Here is a 16,925-nt window from a genome sequence, read left to right as displayed (position 1 = left end):
CTCTCCTGTCAACATAGCTGGTCTACACTACTGCTTATGTCAATGTAATTTAAGTTGGTCAGAGGTGTGAAAAAGACACTCCCCTAAGTGATACAAGTTACAGTGACCTAAGTGCTGTCTACACCAGCACTATCAGACACTCTCGCACCGACAGAGCTTCCACCTCTTGCAGAGGTGGAGTAATTATGCCAACAGGAGAATGTGTCTTCACCAGATGCGTTACAGTGGCACAGCTTCACCGATGTAGCACCATGGTGTAGACTTGGCCCCGTGGAGGTAGTGCAGCAATATTGAAGGGAGAAGCTGTCCTGTCAGCGTAGGTGGCATCTTCACTAAACACTATAGCAGTACAGCTGCTCTGGTGCAACACAGTCAGTGAAGACAAACCCTAAGACGGACAGTGGAACCTCAGAACACGGCATTGTAGCTAAAGGTAGCACAGTGGATGAAGCATATGCTTGGAAGTGTTAGATTTTTATTAGTAAACATCATTTTCACCACCCACCCACAGACGAATGGAAAATATTTTTATTGATAATCAAAAATGTACAGATAGGCAAAGTAACAAAAAAGCAGCTTGAGAACACTATTAGAGTTTGATTTAAGGATATTTATGTCATATAGTTTGCCATGATGATGTCAATCTATATTTTAATGGTTATAAAGCTTTAACTTTTGAATCTCATCATCTACTGTTATTATATAATTATTGTCTGAGCCTCCCATAATTTCTTGAAACTGTGAAAATTTATAAACATAAAAATAATGTTTAAAATCTACAATTTTGCACAGCTTAAAAAAAGTCAAGTTCTTCCAAGCCTAGACATGCAGCAGCATGAAGGTGCCTCCCACCCAGCAAATCCTTGAGCTCTGATTACTAATAGCTAGGGTAGGTGGCCATGGCATAATAGGACCAGACCAGACCAAGGACACATCAGGGAATCGGCAGAGTGGGCAGTCTCAGAAGCAGTAACAGCCAGTGCTAGAGGTCTCACCCACCCTCACTCATCCACTTGCGGAGCAGCCCTGGGATTCTGGGATTTCACTGACCTCAGACAGCATACCATGAGTGGGATGCAGCAGAGGAAAAAGAGGAGTGGCATGTTAAAGGGAAGTAATTGGACTTTCACACCACAAGGTGGAAAACTGACGCAAATGATTACTGCTCAAGATATTGTGGGGCGAATGTTTTATCTGTTATCTGAATACTTTTCAGTCATTGTTGCTGTATTCCCTTTCCCCTTAATAGAAGTTTTGTTGTTGTTATACACAGGCTCAGTGTTTGCAGGTGGAGAAGTATTGCCTAGAGGCACACTGGGAAGGTATTTAGTTTTCCCAGATTTCTGCATGGAGGCTCAAGCCAATTTTGTTTTGTAATTTTAGCAGGAGCCCTTAAATAGGAGCCTGACCTTTGTACTGCTGACATCACCTGTGAGAAGGGTTACACAAGGAAACAGTGACATATCAGTGCATTGAGTGCCAATATGGTGAAATCTGAAATTACAAATCATTATGGTTCTTTAAATTGGGCAGTGAGGTAAAGGACTTGTATGGATAATAATACATCATGGTGCTAAGAACACCAACAAAGCAGGCGCACCTTCCTCTGTAGCTTAGGGTTGCCCTCTTATGGGAGTTGTTTCCCAGCTATCTTTCTGGGGCTGGCCCTTTAAAATTGGCAGAGCCAATAGCCTTAAATGGGCCATTTTGTTACTGACCGTCAGCTTTCCCTCTTCCAGCTGGTAAGTATTTATCTGCTGTGGTTTCTTTTCCTTATCCTTGAGGAACTTGTGCAGTTTCACATGAATTTAATCACCAGGGTGGCTTGGTGCTAAATTTCTGTTGTACTAATTATATAGTTTTAATTTATGAATGCAAGAGTAATGCTATTTAAAACTTTTTTTGTTTGACTGGTTTATTATGAATACTCTTACTTAATAATATATGAAATCTGGTAGGTTCCCAGCACAGAAAAATGCTGTAAAGAACTGATTTGTTCCTGACATCATAGGTGCTGACTCTGTGGGTGCTCTGAGGCTCGAGCACCCACTGGCAGCCCCCCATCAGCTCTTACTGCCCACTGGCAGGCCCTGTGGATCAGTGCCTCCCTCTCTGAGCCTCCTGCATGCCACAAAACAGCTGGGGGAATGAGGACCCGGTATGCTTGGGGAGGGGTGAAAAGGGGTGGGAGGAGGTGAGGTGGGAAGAGGCAGGGCACAGTGGTGCCTTGGGGGCGGGGCCTGAGGCAGAGCCAAGGGGCGAGCACCCACTGGCACATTGTAAAGTCGGTGCTTATGGCTGACATCTCTCAATAAGTTTCTTCTTTGTTTTAGTTACCTAGTTTGTCCTTTAGCTGATAAAATTAATACCAACAAGAAGAAAGAAAAGTTGTGTTTACAGATTTTTCACTTGATTAATAGATAATATATTTTTATAGAAGTAACCCTGATAAAGTTCCCAAATGACCCAAAAATTGGGCAGTGGTAAACAATGAAGAGGACAGGTTGCTGATTCAGTGTGATCTGGGCTACTTGTTAAACTGGGCACAAGCAAACAACATGAATTTTAATATTACTACATGTAAATGTGTACATCTAGGAACAAAAAAGGAAGACTCTCTCCTGGGAAGCAATTACTCTGAAAAAGATGTGGGGGTCCTGGTGGATAATCAGGTAACATGAGCTCCTGCGGTGATACTGTGGCCTAAAAAGCTAATGCAATCCTGAGATTCATAAACAGGAGACTCTTAAGTAGGAGTTGAAAGATTATTTTACCTCTGTATTTGGCACTGGTGTGTCTATTGCTGGAATACTGTGTTCTGTTCTGCTGTCTGTAATTCAAAAAGGTTGTTGGTAAATGGAAGAGAGTTTAGAGAAAAGCCATGAGTATGATTAAAGGATTTGAAAACATGCCTTATAAGTAATTGAACTCTTTGAGTATTTCTATAATGGTCTCTTCAGGGTAGCAGAGAAAAAGGGTATAAAATGATCCAATGGCTGCCAGTTGAAACTAGACAAACTCAGACTGGAAAAAAGTTGTAAATTAACAGTGAGTAATTAACCAGTGGTAGACTCTTCATCTCTGACAATCTTAAAATAAAGGGATAAGATGCTTTTCTAAAAGGATATGCTTTAGGAATTATTTTGGAGTTCTACAGCCTCTTTTTTACAGATAAGATAGATCAAGGATCAGCAACCTTTGGCATGCGGCCTGCCAGGGTTTGTTTGTTTTACCTGCCGCATCTGCAGGTTTGGCCGATCGTGGCTCCCTGGCCATGGTTCACTGCTCCAGGCTAATGGGATCTGTGGGAAGTGGTGGCTAGCACATCCCTCAGCCTGCGCAGATTCCTGCCGCCCCCATTGACCTGGAGCGGTGAACTGTGGCCAGGGAGCCAGGATCGGCCGAACCTGCAGATGTGGCAGGTAAACAAACCGGCCCAGCCCGCCAGGGGGCTTACCCTGGCAGGTCATGTGCCAAAGGTTGCCTAACCCTGGACTAGATGATCACAATGGTCCCTTCTGGCCATGGAATTTGTGAATCAAGTTTGTAGCCCGAGGCCATCTGTTTTTCTTGCCCCATGCATCTGGTCTGTGTCTAAATCCTGACACTTATTCCTCAAGATCTCTGAGATCTACAAGACTTGTTTACACAGTCACTTGCATGCACAAAAGTAGTTGTGCATGCATGTTGTACCTGGACTTTAGATCTGCATGTTTGAAATTTTAGCCAAAAGTGTTAAATTTTCAAAGTAGTGCAGTGAGGATTTAACTGTGCAACTTTTTTTATTCTCACTGAAAGCTGCATGATTAGTGCATGGCAGCTCTTTTAAAATGTATCCTTTTTAAAAAGAGTTTTTAATCCTGCATTATGGTATGCAGATAGAAATAGTGTATAATGGGAAATGGACTACTGTACTTACACAGCCACAGATATAACTGGTTTCAGAGTAGCAGCCGTGTTAGTCTGTATTCACAAAAAGAAAAGGAGTACTTGTGGCACCTTAGAGACTAACTTTTTTTTCTGTCTGTATCTGTACGAGTTTTTTCATGAAGTTGATGATTTCCACTCTATACGGCTAATTTCAGTGCCTTGCATGACAGGTTTCACAAGTACTCCTTTTCTTTTTACAGATATAACTGCATACTTTGAATCAGAAGAGGGGATCAAACCTTACATGGGGAGAAAGGGGTACATCCCATGTACCAGTATGTATAGAATATTGTCTTGAATGAATATTATCTCTAAGATCTGACCTTTTCTCTCAGTTTCTATAGCTAAAGCTCTCATTCAGACCTTCCTCTTCAGCTTTCGCAACCCACATTGCTCTCTTCAATCTGTACGAAATGCAGCTGCCAAATTCACCTTCCTTTCAGATCTCTGTGACCATATCAATTACTGCCCTCCCACACTCTTAAATTCTTCTGTCTCCTCTACCACTTCAGTTTAAACTTGGTTCCTCCTCTCCCATCCTTTCCCTTGTGTTGACCCCTTGGATCCAAAAATTATACCTCTACACAGGGAATGTACTTCCTGCACTGATTCACGAGGTCACTATCCCCTCTTACCCCAAATCCCTCTGAAAGCCCTACTTCTACCATGATACCTACAAAAAATTCAGACTAATAGTGGCAAAGCAGAGAGGCCATTGGGGATAGTTTATTATTTTTAAAATTATATCAGGTAGCCACAAGACATGGTCAATAACCACCTTGATATCTACTTGTTTGTTATATCCCTTTCCCTTACCCTTTGTGTGTCTGCCTGTTTTTGGAACCATGCTTGCCTGCCATTGTTCATACATTGTGGGTGCTACCAAAAACAAACTAATAATAATTGCCCTTTTGTTGTCAGGGAAGCTATATAATTTTTGCTTTTCAGCCTGTCTTAGCAAATCAGTTGCTAATCACTCTTTGTCAAACTGAGCCATATTCATCCCTAGCTGTTCATAGATGAAAAGTTCCACATGCTAATCCCTGAGGTGCCTAGTCTTCTTACAGCGAGTTTTGTTCATCCTTTATTTTACCTTGCTCATTTACTTGACATTATCTAAATTGTAAAGACTCTCTCTTAAAATCACCCATTTCTTTTGAAAAAATAGGCTTAAACTATTCATAAATTATGCAGAAAACCTGCCCAATACTTCTGGCTTTGGCTGTTGCCCTGAGGGTTTATCTAGCTAAAGTTAACAGCAGGTGATTGATGCAATGGAAGGGGGAAAGCAATCAAATTAAGCATTAGGTTATTTTGAATTTTCTTATTAGCCATGACAGCTACACATTCCATGAGCAAATGTTAGTTTGAATTATTTGTTTACTTTTGTGTTCTGTGTTGATTTTAGATCAATTGCTTTACTACTGAGAGTGTTTTCACTAATTAATGGTAACTAATATTAAATAAATAAATCTATATGCTAGACTAACAATTAGTTTGCAATGAGAGAAACTGTTCCTCCATCTGTGTGTGTGTGGGGGGGGGGGGGGAAATCGCTTTTCCTGTTAATTTTTGTAAGGGGTTTTTAAAAAATTACTTTGAGTACTTCAAAAAGAAAAGGAGGACTTGTGGCACCTTAGACTAACACATTTATTTGAGCATAAGCTTTCGTGAGCTACAGCTCGCTTCATCGGATGCATTTGGTGGAAAATCAGTGTCTCTAACGACTGAATGGCAAAGTTCCCTTTATTTAGGACTGAGGAGGAAATGCCTATCTTTGGGATTTGGGTTGTAGGCACTTTTGACATAACTAATGTCACAACAGGAATGTTGGAACAAGAGAATAGTCATACTGGATCAGACCCAAAGTCCATCTAGTCCACTATTCTGTCTATGAGAGTAGCCAATCCCAGATGCTTCAGAAGAAGGTATATGAACCCTGCAGTCGGTTGATGTGGGGTAAATAGCCCTTCATGAAACTCTTCTTCTTACCCTTAATAGTCAGAAGTTGTTTTAAGCCCTGAAGCATGAGTCATTACATCCCTTCCAAAGCTTTTTTTTTTTTACGTACTTACTTACTATTCATGTAAGTGTCCAATCCCTCTTTGAATGTTGCTAAGATCTTTGCCTTGATATCTAGTGGTAATGAGTTCCATAGTAAATTATGTGTTATAAAAGGGAATACTTTCCTTCACGCTGCCCCCCCCTTTTTTTGAGATGGGTAGATCAGACGCTCCCAATATACTTTCTAAGTTGTATTCATTATTGTATCATGTCCTCTCTTATTTGTCTCCTCTCTAAGGTAAACAATCCCAATATTTTCACTCTCTTCATGCTCCCAATAATTCTTGTCACCCACAGCTTCCCACACCCCAAAACCAGAAAATAACCAACCAGAGATTAATTCAAACCCAAATAGTACCTGTAAGACCTAATGGGTCTTGAAACCAGGCCTGCCAAGCTACCAGGCAGCAAATACTCTAATGCTGCAACCCAGTAACAGTTGCAACCAGCTTGTACCCTATCCACAGCCCATTGTGGACACAGACCACAGAAAGTCCCACCTCAAAGACTCTTAACAGGAAGCAGTCTCATAGCTCCTGATTGGCACCCTACCCAATATAAACCCAAGGGACATTCCAGGAAGCGTCCAGGCAACAGTGTCTCTCCTATAGCTACCATGGTCATTCCTGCTCTTTAATCCCTTAGCCTTAGCTTTATTTGGATTCACCTCCTGACCTGCACCACGAAACCTGACTCGGACTCTGATCTTTGATATCAACCCCATCCTGTAGTTTGACTATGAACTCCTCCACTACTCTGTCTCAGGTTTGACCCTTCTGTGACCCTTGGTCCTGACTGCCATTGTCAGGATCTTGACAATACCCTAAAATACTAGCCCTTATGTCATTCCCCAAAAGCCTTGGTGAAGAGTGAGGCCTTGCAGGATGAATTCAGGCTATTTCAACCCAAGGGTGGGAATGAAATCCAATATTGAGGGCCCCTCCCAAAGAGCAGATTCTCTTATATGCAGGCTGTTTGAGCATCTTTCCTGTTAACTTGAGTTACAAGCCTATTCTGGTTCAGTGGTGAAATAAAGGCAGCAATTAGAAATAATATATAACAAATGAGAAATGGATAGCAATAAATATAAATTAGAAGTTCTGAAGTGTGGATTAGGGAAGTTAAAGATGTTAGGAGAAAAGTCCATGGCTGGCAAGGGTTAAGGACAATAAGAACATCAGTAAGTATAGTAGAAATAAAAGAAATTCTAAGTGCTGTAGGCTCTGTACTAAATGGAGATGGTAAAATTGTTAACGATGCAGAAAGGCAGAAGTGTTCAATAGTTATTTATGTTCTGTAACTGGAAAGAACAAGAATGATGTACATGTGTAATATGAAGATGATAAAGTACTTTCCAGTCCATTAGCAACTGTGGATGATGATAGAATACATTTACTGCCAGGAATAAACATTTTTACATTTGTAGGCCTGGGCAGTTGACACCCAAGATTACTAAAAGGAGTTGACTGAGGAGATCTCTGGCCTGCTGGTGTTTAATTTTTAATCTTGGAATAGCAGGGAAATTCCAGAAGACTAGAAGTGTGTTAATGTTGTGCAAATATTCAAAGCAGAATGACCCAGATAACTGTAAGCTGGTTAGCCTGACATCAGTCCAAGCAAAATAATGGAACATCTGTGTGATGGGGTTGGGACTCACCACCACAGCGCCTCCTGTTGGTAACTCTGGGAATTAGCTCAGTGTATGTGGCAGTGTCCCATCCATTCTCTCACCCTCTCACTCCCATCCACTGGCAGTGTCCCATCCATTCTTTCACCCTCTGTTGGCATTTGGAACCGTGTTGCTCCCTTCTCGCAGCATCTTCTTCAGGACACTGCCCTCCGGCAGTGCCGCCTAGTCCACGCTCACCCCCTTCCAGGTGGGGGTTAACAGCAGTCTTTTCTTTTCACCCCAGCCACAGTGGCCAACCACATCCGCAAAGTCTAACCCCTTCTATCAGGGGTCAGGTGCAGTCCGCAATGGCCATTTCTAATGTCCGGGTGTAGTACAAGGGGGGGACCCAGGCCCACCCTCTACAGTGTCCTGGCCCAAGGACCCTCTGGCAGCAGCCTCCCTGCCCTTCTTCGCTCCCCTTGTCCACCTCTCTTCCCTGGGCTGCTTCCCCTTTGGCCCCCTTGCACCTTGTAGGCCCTTCTATCAGGGCCTGCAGCCTGGCAGGTATTGGGCTGGAGCTCTCCTCAGCTCCCACAAGTCTGCCCTGCCCTGTGCTCCTTCACTCAGGAGACAGACCTTCTCCCTTGAACATCTGGGAGAGACTGACTACCTCTTGCCTGGGCAGCCTTTATATAAGGCCTAAGCCTGGCCCTGATTGTTGGATCATATTAAAGAAGTTCTGTATTAAAATCACAAATGAGTTTGACTCCCCATAGTTTAAATTCCAGGGTATTACTAATTAAGAGGTCTCTTGGTTTTACTGTTTCTCTCCCTTTCTGTGTGAAACTTGCAAGCTGCTAATTGTGTTAGTACATCCTAAGATAGTGTCAGTTCTCAAAGCAATACTTTGCAATAACTACTCAGAGAGAGAGACTCAAAGCGATACTTTGTAACAACAGAAATAGCACACTGACTCCCCGCCCTTTTGTTGTATTTATTTCGCTTTAACAATTGTGATTTAAAATAGAGATAGAGGATGTATATGGATGGATGCTTGGTGTGGATCATAAATGAATGATCAGGGAGGTGCCAGCCTAAAAATCCAGTGTCAATCAGCTGAAGAAGGTGTCAAGTGGAAACAACCAGAGGACCCCTGGAGGGCAGACTGGAATCCAGCCAACAGCTGCAAGGATGGGAGAAACGAAGAACAAAACATCTGGCAGCATGGAGCCATCGGGAATGTGCCATCTGCTGATTGATTCAGCAACAGCATGATGAAGCAATTCCCATAGACTGGCATAGGAAGAAATTCCTATAAAAATGGACTCTAGGAACTGAGAACTTTGGGGTCTGATTCTCCAAACCAACTTCCAGAAGCATCAGATGTGCATGTGACAAGGCCCTGACCAGTGGCTTGGCACGAGCAACTCTAAGGCTGGTAATTATAACAAACTTGCAGAATGTGTGTATGAAATGTGTGAATAAATATGAAATTGAATGGAATGTTGTAGCTATAACTAACTGCTTACTATGATTCTTTCTGTATACACAATAAATGTGGTATTTTGCCTTATTCCCTTTAAGATCCTGCTGGTTCTTATTTTATTGGTATAACATGATAGGCGCTCTGATTGGCTGCCTGTCCGTGCAGCTGCTCTGGCCTGCTGTAGCCCAATCTGTCCTGGGAGGTGGGGCATTGCCCCACCACAATCTGGTACAGGATTCCATCAATAAAGAATTAAATGATGGGAATATAATTAATGCCATTCAACGTGGAACATGCCTCACTTTATCCTGCAGCAAAAAAATTTCAGGACCAGACTTCAAAGAGAAACTGCTGAGCTTCAGTTCATTTGCAAATTTGGTACCATCAGCTCAGGATTAAACAGACTGTGAATGGCTAGCCAACTACAAAAGCAGTTTCTCCTCCCTTGGTGTTCATACCTCAATTGCTAGAAGAAGGCCTCCTCCTCCCTGATTGAACTAACCTAGTTATCTCTAGCCTGATTCTTGCTTGCATATTTATCTCTGGAAATTTCCACTATATGCATCCAACAAAGTGGGTATTCACCCACAAAAACTTATGCTCTAATACATCTGTTAGTCAAAAAGGTGCCCCAGGACTCTGTCATGTTTAATGACATTTAATTTGGTTGCTAAAAATAACTGGATACATCTAATATATTTAGACTTTTGTAAAGCACTTGACTTGGTACATGCAACATTCTGACTTAAAAAATTAGCACTAAACTATATCAGAGCACACATTAAATGGATTAAGAACTGGCTGGCAGATATCAAAGTAGTTAATGGGGAATCAGCATTAAATGGGGTTTTTCTAGAGGGGTTCTGTAGGGCCCAATTAGTACTAGGCCAAATGATCAACATTTTCATTGGTGATACGGAAGTGAATATAAAGTTAGTTGATAAAATTTGTGGATAGCATAAAGATGGGTAAATAATAATGAAGATAAGGCAGTCACAGATTGATCTGGATTGCTTGGTAAGATGGGCCCATTCAAACTTCATGTGTTTTTAATACAGTGTGACAAAGTCAGGCTGGATATTTGTGAGAGAGTGGTGGAAGACAGGTATATTAGTGTAAGTAGAGGATGGTACAGCTATTGTGGGGAACTTTCCAGGCTTATGCACTACCCTGGTGAAATGGGTTAGCAACAGAATCCAAGTCCTTGCTCCTACTCCCTTTACCCAGAGGCCTGCCTGACCACAAGGACTTGTTAATTGTGTCCCTTTTAAAACAAACAGTCTCTAAGCTGCTAATGGCTTTAACTCCAAAAGCAAGCCAAAAAGCATCTGTGGTAATGCAAATTACCTAACTAATAAAGATAAAAGCCATTGAAACCTGGCCTGCCTATAAAACAAACAAAGGAAAATATGGGGATAGTTCCTTTGTTTTGCCTGCAATCAGGAAGGGTATTTATAAATGTGTATATATAATTTTAAGCAGTAATCTGCTACCCCCAAAGGGATAAAAATATGGGGTTTTGTCTTTCAAAACAACAAAAACTAATACCAGCTAAAAAGCAACCCAAAATATTGAATCTGTCACAATAGAAATTGTGTTTTGTGTTCTATGTTTTGTCTTGTGGTGTTTGTCTTGTTGTCTAGCACTGTTGTGTATCAAATGCTGTAAAAAACCCTCCTCAGGTAGCAGACGCCATATTAGGAAAAATTGGTTTTAAAGCAAAAACCATGAATACTATAAACCTAAAAATTAAGCTCTCTGTCCCAGCTACAAAATAGCCTAATACAAAACCAAATAAAAAAATACTGCTATGAAATGTACTATGCATATACTTGCTTTGTTCACCTTTTAAAACATAAAATGTTTTAAATATCAGAACACTAAGGTTTTAATACACTTGCTAAAGCAAAAAAAATCACTATTTAATACTTATCACTATGAATGGATGAAGTATGTTTTTAGCATAGTAAGGCCAAACCTTTGAATTAAAAAAAATATTAAAAACGCACACCAACAAGCTCTAAAAGCAAAAATATGGAAAGTTAGCCCATTCCTCATAAGGCACATGGAATCCTTCTGGCTACCCCAGACCTAGAGCCAGTGGGCTGGGGAGGGAGGGAAGCTATTGGACACCAGGGGTTGTATCAAGTGGACTCCTCAAAAGTGGGTGTGCTTGTCCTTGTCTGTTGCTCCAAAGCCCTGTAGTAAAAATATTTTACTAAAATCCTATATATAAAATAAAAAAGCAAAATGCTGTATAATATGTATATATTAATTTAAAAGAAAAAGTGTTAGGAATCCACTAATAAACAAATATAAAAGTACTATGTTTATCAATAATCACATTTACTATTTGCCACAACCAAAAAAGTCTCAGCTTTGACCAGTTGAGGGAGAAGCTATATAAAACCCACAAAGCCATAAAGGCTGCTTTAAATAAAAAAAAAAAAAACGCTAAATCTAAAAAAATTATTAAACATCTAAAAATAGAAAATTAAAAATTACAATAATATTGCAAAAGCTGGGGAAGGTGGCCCACACTCTGGATGCCAAGTGGGTGGTCCATACCCTATTGTGAATCCATCTCCCTGGTAGTGTACCAGCTTCAGCTACCCAGTAAATTAAAATGGGTGCATGCCAATCTGCTCAAAACATACATTTCTCCCTAGATTTCTGGTCATGGCATCGTGGGCCTCAGCTGTAAACCAGCTACCTGTCTGGACCATCCAGGTTTCCAGCTGTCCATAAAATTATCTGAATAATTATAAATGCTAAGGAGGGAAAATAACTCCAAAGGTTTTCCCTGGCTCGAGCTGCTGATGGGGCCCAAGTCGTAGTGTGGCAAAAGGCTGAAGGGGAGGTGCCTTAAAAACAGTGCATAGTCCGGATAGACACAGCAGGGCCACAGCAAAATACCTGGTGGGTGGCTCCAAACCTCCCCTGGTCCTATGGGGACAAACCCTGTTCCTCCTGTGGTGGCCTTGAGTAGAATAAAAGGCCCTTTGGTGAGCAATAGCAGCCCCTAATCCATAGGCACAACATTATTGTTGTAACCTCCTAAACCAGGTAAACAACATCCATAACCAAAGCCAGGAAGGGCTGTAACAGAACAACTAATGATTTAGGGAGTTTTTCATCCATGCCTCAGTTTCCCCAATAGGCACATTTGTGTTGTTCTGTTTCTTTCCCTCTTGCTTTGTTAATAGATCAAGACAGTAATAGCAAGGGCCCAGGGACACCCTGAACTGGAGTGGTGGGACTGCTCTTGCTGCTTCAGGCCTGCCAAATTGGTTAGTGTAATACAATATATGTATAATGGCACATCTCTATGGGAATCCTTGGGTGTCCAATGCTTTTGTCCTCCTTTGTTAATTTTACCACTGTTCAGAATTGGCCATAATAATAAAAAGTCAATTATCCATTGGTGGCAGTGGGGGGGAAGGGCAATTGTGGCTTAGCATCCTGGGAATGTGGTATCACATATTATCAGGAATAGAGTGGTTCATCTCAATGTGTGGGAGGTGGCTCCCCCAAGGACATGGCCAAGTGGTATGTGCTGACTACATCTTCTGACTATCAGCACATATAAAATGCAAAGGGCAACACTTAGCAGCTGTGGCCAATAAAACCCCCTCAAATAATCTATTTAAAAAAAAAAAAGGCAATGTCAGGCCGCTTTTATAAGGTAGGCCAGCACATCTGCTGGGAAGAAAAGGCATAAGAATATGCCCCCACTAAGGCCCATGTGTTTACCAATACCTCCCTGTGTGTTTGGAGGACCACCTACCCCAGGGTGCCCCTTAATTTGTTGTTACACTCTCAGGCACAAGATTTTTCAGTGCATTGGCCCACGGTTGTGCAAAGTATAGCCAATATCTCCAACTATATTGTGCTTAATTTTTCATAAATCACACCCAATGTTTTCGCAAAAAGAAAAGGAGTACTTGTGGAACCTTAGCGACTAAAATTTATTTGAGCATAAGCTTTCGTGAGCTACAGTGAGCTGTAGCTCACAAAAGCTTATGCTCAAATAAATTTGTTAGTCTCTAAGGTGCCACAAGTCCTCCTTTTCTTTTTGCGAATACAGACTAACACGGCTGCTACTCTGAAACTCAATGTTTTCCCACCCTTGACGCATACCTGGGAACAACTGACCATGTTCCAGACAGTGGCCTCCTCCTTTACTGTGCTGCAGCACACGTTTAATCTGGAAAAAAATCTGCCTTTGCCACAGCCATCCGGATGGGGCATCTATGCCAACAGGGGAACGTGTTATGCTATGTTATTAATAAAGCCAGAAGCCACTACGGGCTAGTGCATGCAATTATTGCTGCCTTAACCATTTTGTTTGTACTATATTGCTGTTCATATATAAAAAACCCAGTAACCCTAGCCACCGTGTCAGGGAAAAAAAACAAAAACCCTAAGTAGTGCCCCTTCACAACAAAATGTTGATTTGGGGTCAAGGGGTGTAACGTCACACCCCAATAACCCCCTCCACTCAGGGGGTCCCCTGGGAGAAGCAAATCAGCATTGTATATTGCTAACACTCTTGCAAGCTTCGCAAGGCATTCTGAGTGGTCAAAGGTGTAAGAATGGAGTGGAAGATTCCTTTGCAGGCTGCAAGAGGCCAAAGAGGGAGGAAGAAAAAGAGCAAAAAACTGGTTAACTCAATACTTCAGCTAGCTCAGTCTGAAAATAAGACGCTAGCTTCAGTCCAAGATCACAGAGCCCGTCAAGAAGCGTGCATCTGTGTTCATATCTTAGCTAACCCCAGCCAGCCATAAAAAAAGAAAAACTAAGCTGCGCAAAACTGTAAAAATTGCAAAAACAAACAAAACAGCAAAGGCCAGCAAAAGGAGAGGGGGAAACAAAATTTTGCATCCCTAAAGCCAGTGTGTTTTTAAAAAAGCCACAAAGACCTGGTTTGGACTAATACAAAAAGCACAAAAAACAAAGGTTGCTAAACAAAATGCCCCCCAAAAAACCCAGAACTTAAAAACCCTTCTAAAAGCCAAGGCAAATAAAAAATCAACAGCGGAACCTGAACAACCTGTGCACACAGAACAGAACTCCCGTCCACCTCTCCCCCTCTTCTTCTTACATTACACCCAGGCCTGGCCAGCCTGGGGTAGTGCAAGTGTGAGTATGAAAGTGGGTTAGGGCTTGGGGCACTAACGCTTTCTTCCTTCCTCTAAATGACATGGGGACCACCCACCCAGCTCTCTCCACTATTATTTTATCAATAAAGCTTTAAAACTCAGTTACTTGCTGTGCTCCGTCATCTCCTCTCTAAAAATCCTGTGGCCTCAGCCTAATCACCTAACACCCCAGGCAAATTAGTAACAAAAATCTGTCACAGACTCCCCTTCCATGCTCCTGGGTGGCAGAGAACTTATAACCCTGACAAGGCTGGGCCCAGGATTCCTGTGGGGGCTTGACCTCAATCTTGTCATTGTCACTTACGACAGGGGCTAGGGTGTCCCAACTCCAGGGTGCTCTCTCTGCAGTGGAGACTTTCCTAACCCACTGATCATTGCATATAATTCAAAATAAATGCAATTTATTGAACAGCAACTAATTTTAAAAAAAAGGAAAAAGTTAAAGGAAAACACATACATTCCACAGATGATGTTTGTGGTTTCCCTGTGCCAATGAGTGGGGTAAGGGCAGTTCACAGTCTGTTCCTCACATGTGCCAGGCCTCCTGCCCAGGCCCTGGCTGTGCTGCAGCAATGGTGCAGGTCGGACACTTGCTCTGGCGGTGGCCACACGTCCTGAAGCTCTAGGTGGCAGGACCCTTCTTCCCAGCATCACCCCCCCCGTTGGGGTTATGATTCCCCCTCCAAGTCTGGCAGGCCTCTTGGCTGGGCCCTCTGCCCAGGTTCCCCCTCGCTCTCCCCAGCTACTCACCGCATCCAGCTCCGGATTGCTCCAGCCCCAGCGCTGCTCCTGTTGCTCTGCCTCCAGCTCCCTAGGCTGCTTCTCTGGCTCTTGTTGCAGCTCTCCTCCCAGCACAGATCTGCTCTCTGGCTCTTGCTGCTGCAGCTCTGCTCCCAGAACTGACCTGCTCTCTGGGCTCTTCTCTAGCTCGCTCTGGCTCTAGCCAGCATGGCTCTGCTCAGCTCAGACTTCTGGTCTCTCCTTAACTCAGCCCCACTGTGGCCCAGGCAGTTCCAGCTCACAGGGAGGATGGGATCCTCCTGACTCCCTCATTAGCCTGCCTTATCAATCAGGCTGACCTGGAGCATTGGCCTCTCCCCATTGCCCCTGGGGACTCTCAGCCTCATAGCCCTGATTTCCCTTCAGTCCTAGTTCTAGTCCTAGTCCTTCCCCTTCTTTTGCTACTGGGAACTAGCTAACCAACCCCCTGCCCAACTGAGTTTTAGTAAGGGGCTAACAGTCCCCTTAAATTAGCCCTAGAGTGATAAAGGCCCTTTTACCTACAAGCTGAAAAGAGGTTACCTCAGGTCAACTAGGGACACCTGCGCCCAATTAAGTGCTGCCTGGGACCTTTAAAAACTCATCTTCTGGGAGGAATGAAGAAAGAGAGACAATCTGTTGTAGGGTTAATGGCAGCAGGGAAAAAATCTTCTTCAGAGTGAGAGGCTGCTCTCCTTCCTACAGGGAAAACAACCAGATTGCCTACCTGTTTAGGGGAAGGCCTGGGGCTAATAACAAAACAACACTCCTCACCCCCCACAGGGGCTACGAAAAAGTATCCCCCTTTGTTTTGTGTTTGGGAATTTGTTTCTTTTGTTTGGTGGAGGAGCACTCCTACCCCAAGGGCTACCTTGAAAATATTGATAAATAAACCCAGAGTGGGAAAGAGAAACATTGTCCAGAGCGGGGCTGATTTACCCCAGGCCCTGGCACTGCCAGAGGAGGAAGTGCTAAGCCCAGTAAGATGGAGAAGATGCCCTGTCATAACAGCCAAATGCAAAGTTACATGTCTAGGAACAAAGAATGCAGGCCATAACTACAGAAGGGGAGGCTGTATCCTGGAGAGCAGTGACTCTGAAAAGGATTTAGTCCTCACCATGGACTAGCAGCTAAACATATGTAGGGGCAGGATTGTATAATTGTACTATAAGAATGAAGGTATCAATGTATGATTTGATCATCCTGCCAGCCACCCTTTTTGAATAGCAGAAAGGAATGACTCTCAGGACATTGGTAGAAATGTATCCTGACAGACTGCGGGTGCTTCTTATAACATTTTTGATGGAGAACTGCGAAAGTGGGAAGAGTATATGTGCTGTAATTATTGACAATACTGCTAAGTGATTGATCATTCAGGTGTGCACACACCTGGTCAGAGAGATACCGGGCAGTAAAAAGGGAATCAGGTGTGGTTAATATTGTATTCACTGTTGATATTTTATGAATTGAAAATTTGTATGATTAAGAGATACACAAACCCTTGGTTGTAGTAGAGCTGAGAGACAGGAGAGAAGTTTACCATCCCTCCCCTTACTGAGAAACTTACTTATTACTGAGAAATAATTGGAGGTGGATATACCCCCAGTTATAGTATGGTCAGACAGTAGGAGGACTTAAAGATCCTCACTCCAAACTGAAAGAGAAAAAGAACTATAGGTGCATACACCATTGGCTGTAGCATGACTGAGTATAAGAGGAGAGCTTAGGGTTTCTTCCTCTGTCCCTGGGAGGGGTTTTTATATTTGGTGTATGTGGTGGGGGAAAGCCCCACCCTCTGAGAGAAGGGCTGAACTAGGCCAGAGAGACTGCATGAATCAGCAGCCAATCAGTGAAGAGCCAATCAGGACCAGGCAAGGTCCTATATAAAGGCTGCCCAGCTAGGGCACAAGGC

This window comes from Dermochelys coriacea, chromosome 3, assembly GCF_009764565.3.
Source record: "Dermochelys coriacea isolate rDerCor1 chromosome 3, rDerCor1.pri.v4, whole genome shotgun sequence".
NCBI classification, from domain to species: domain Eukaryota; kingdom Metazoa; phylum Chordata; order Testudines; family Dermochelyidae; genus Dermochelys; species Dermochelys coriacea.
The sequence above is the reverse complement of the archived record's forward strand: the minus strand, read 5'-3'. Positions refer to the sequence as shown.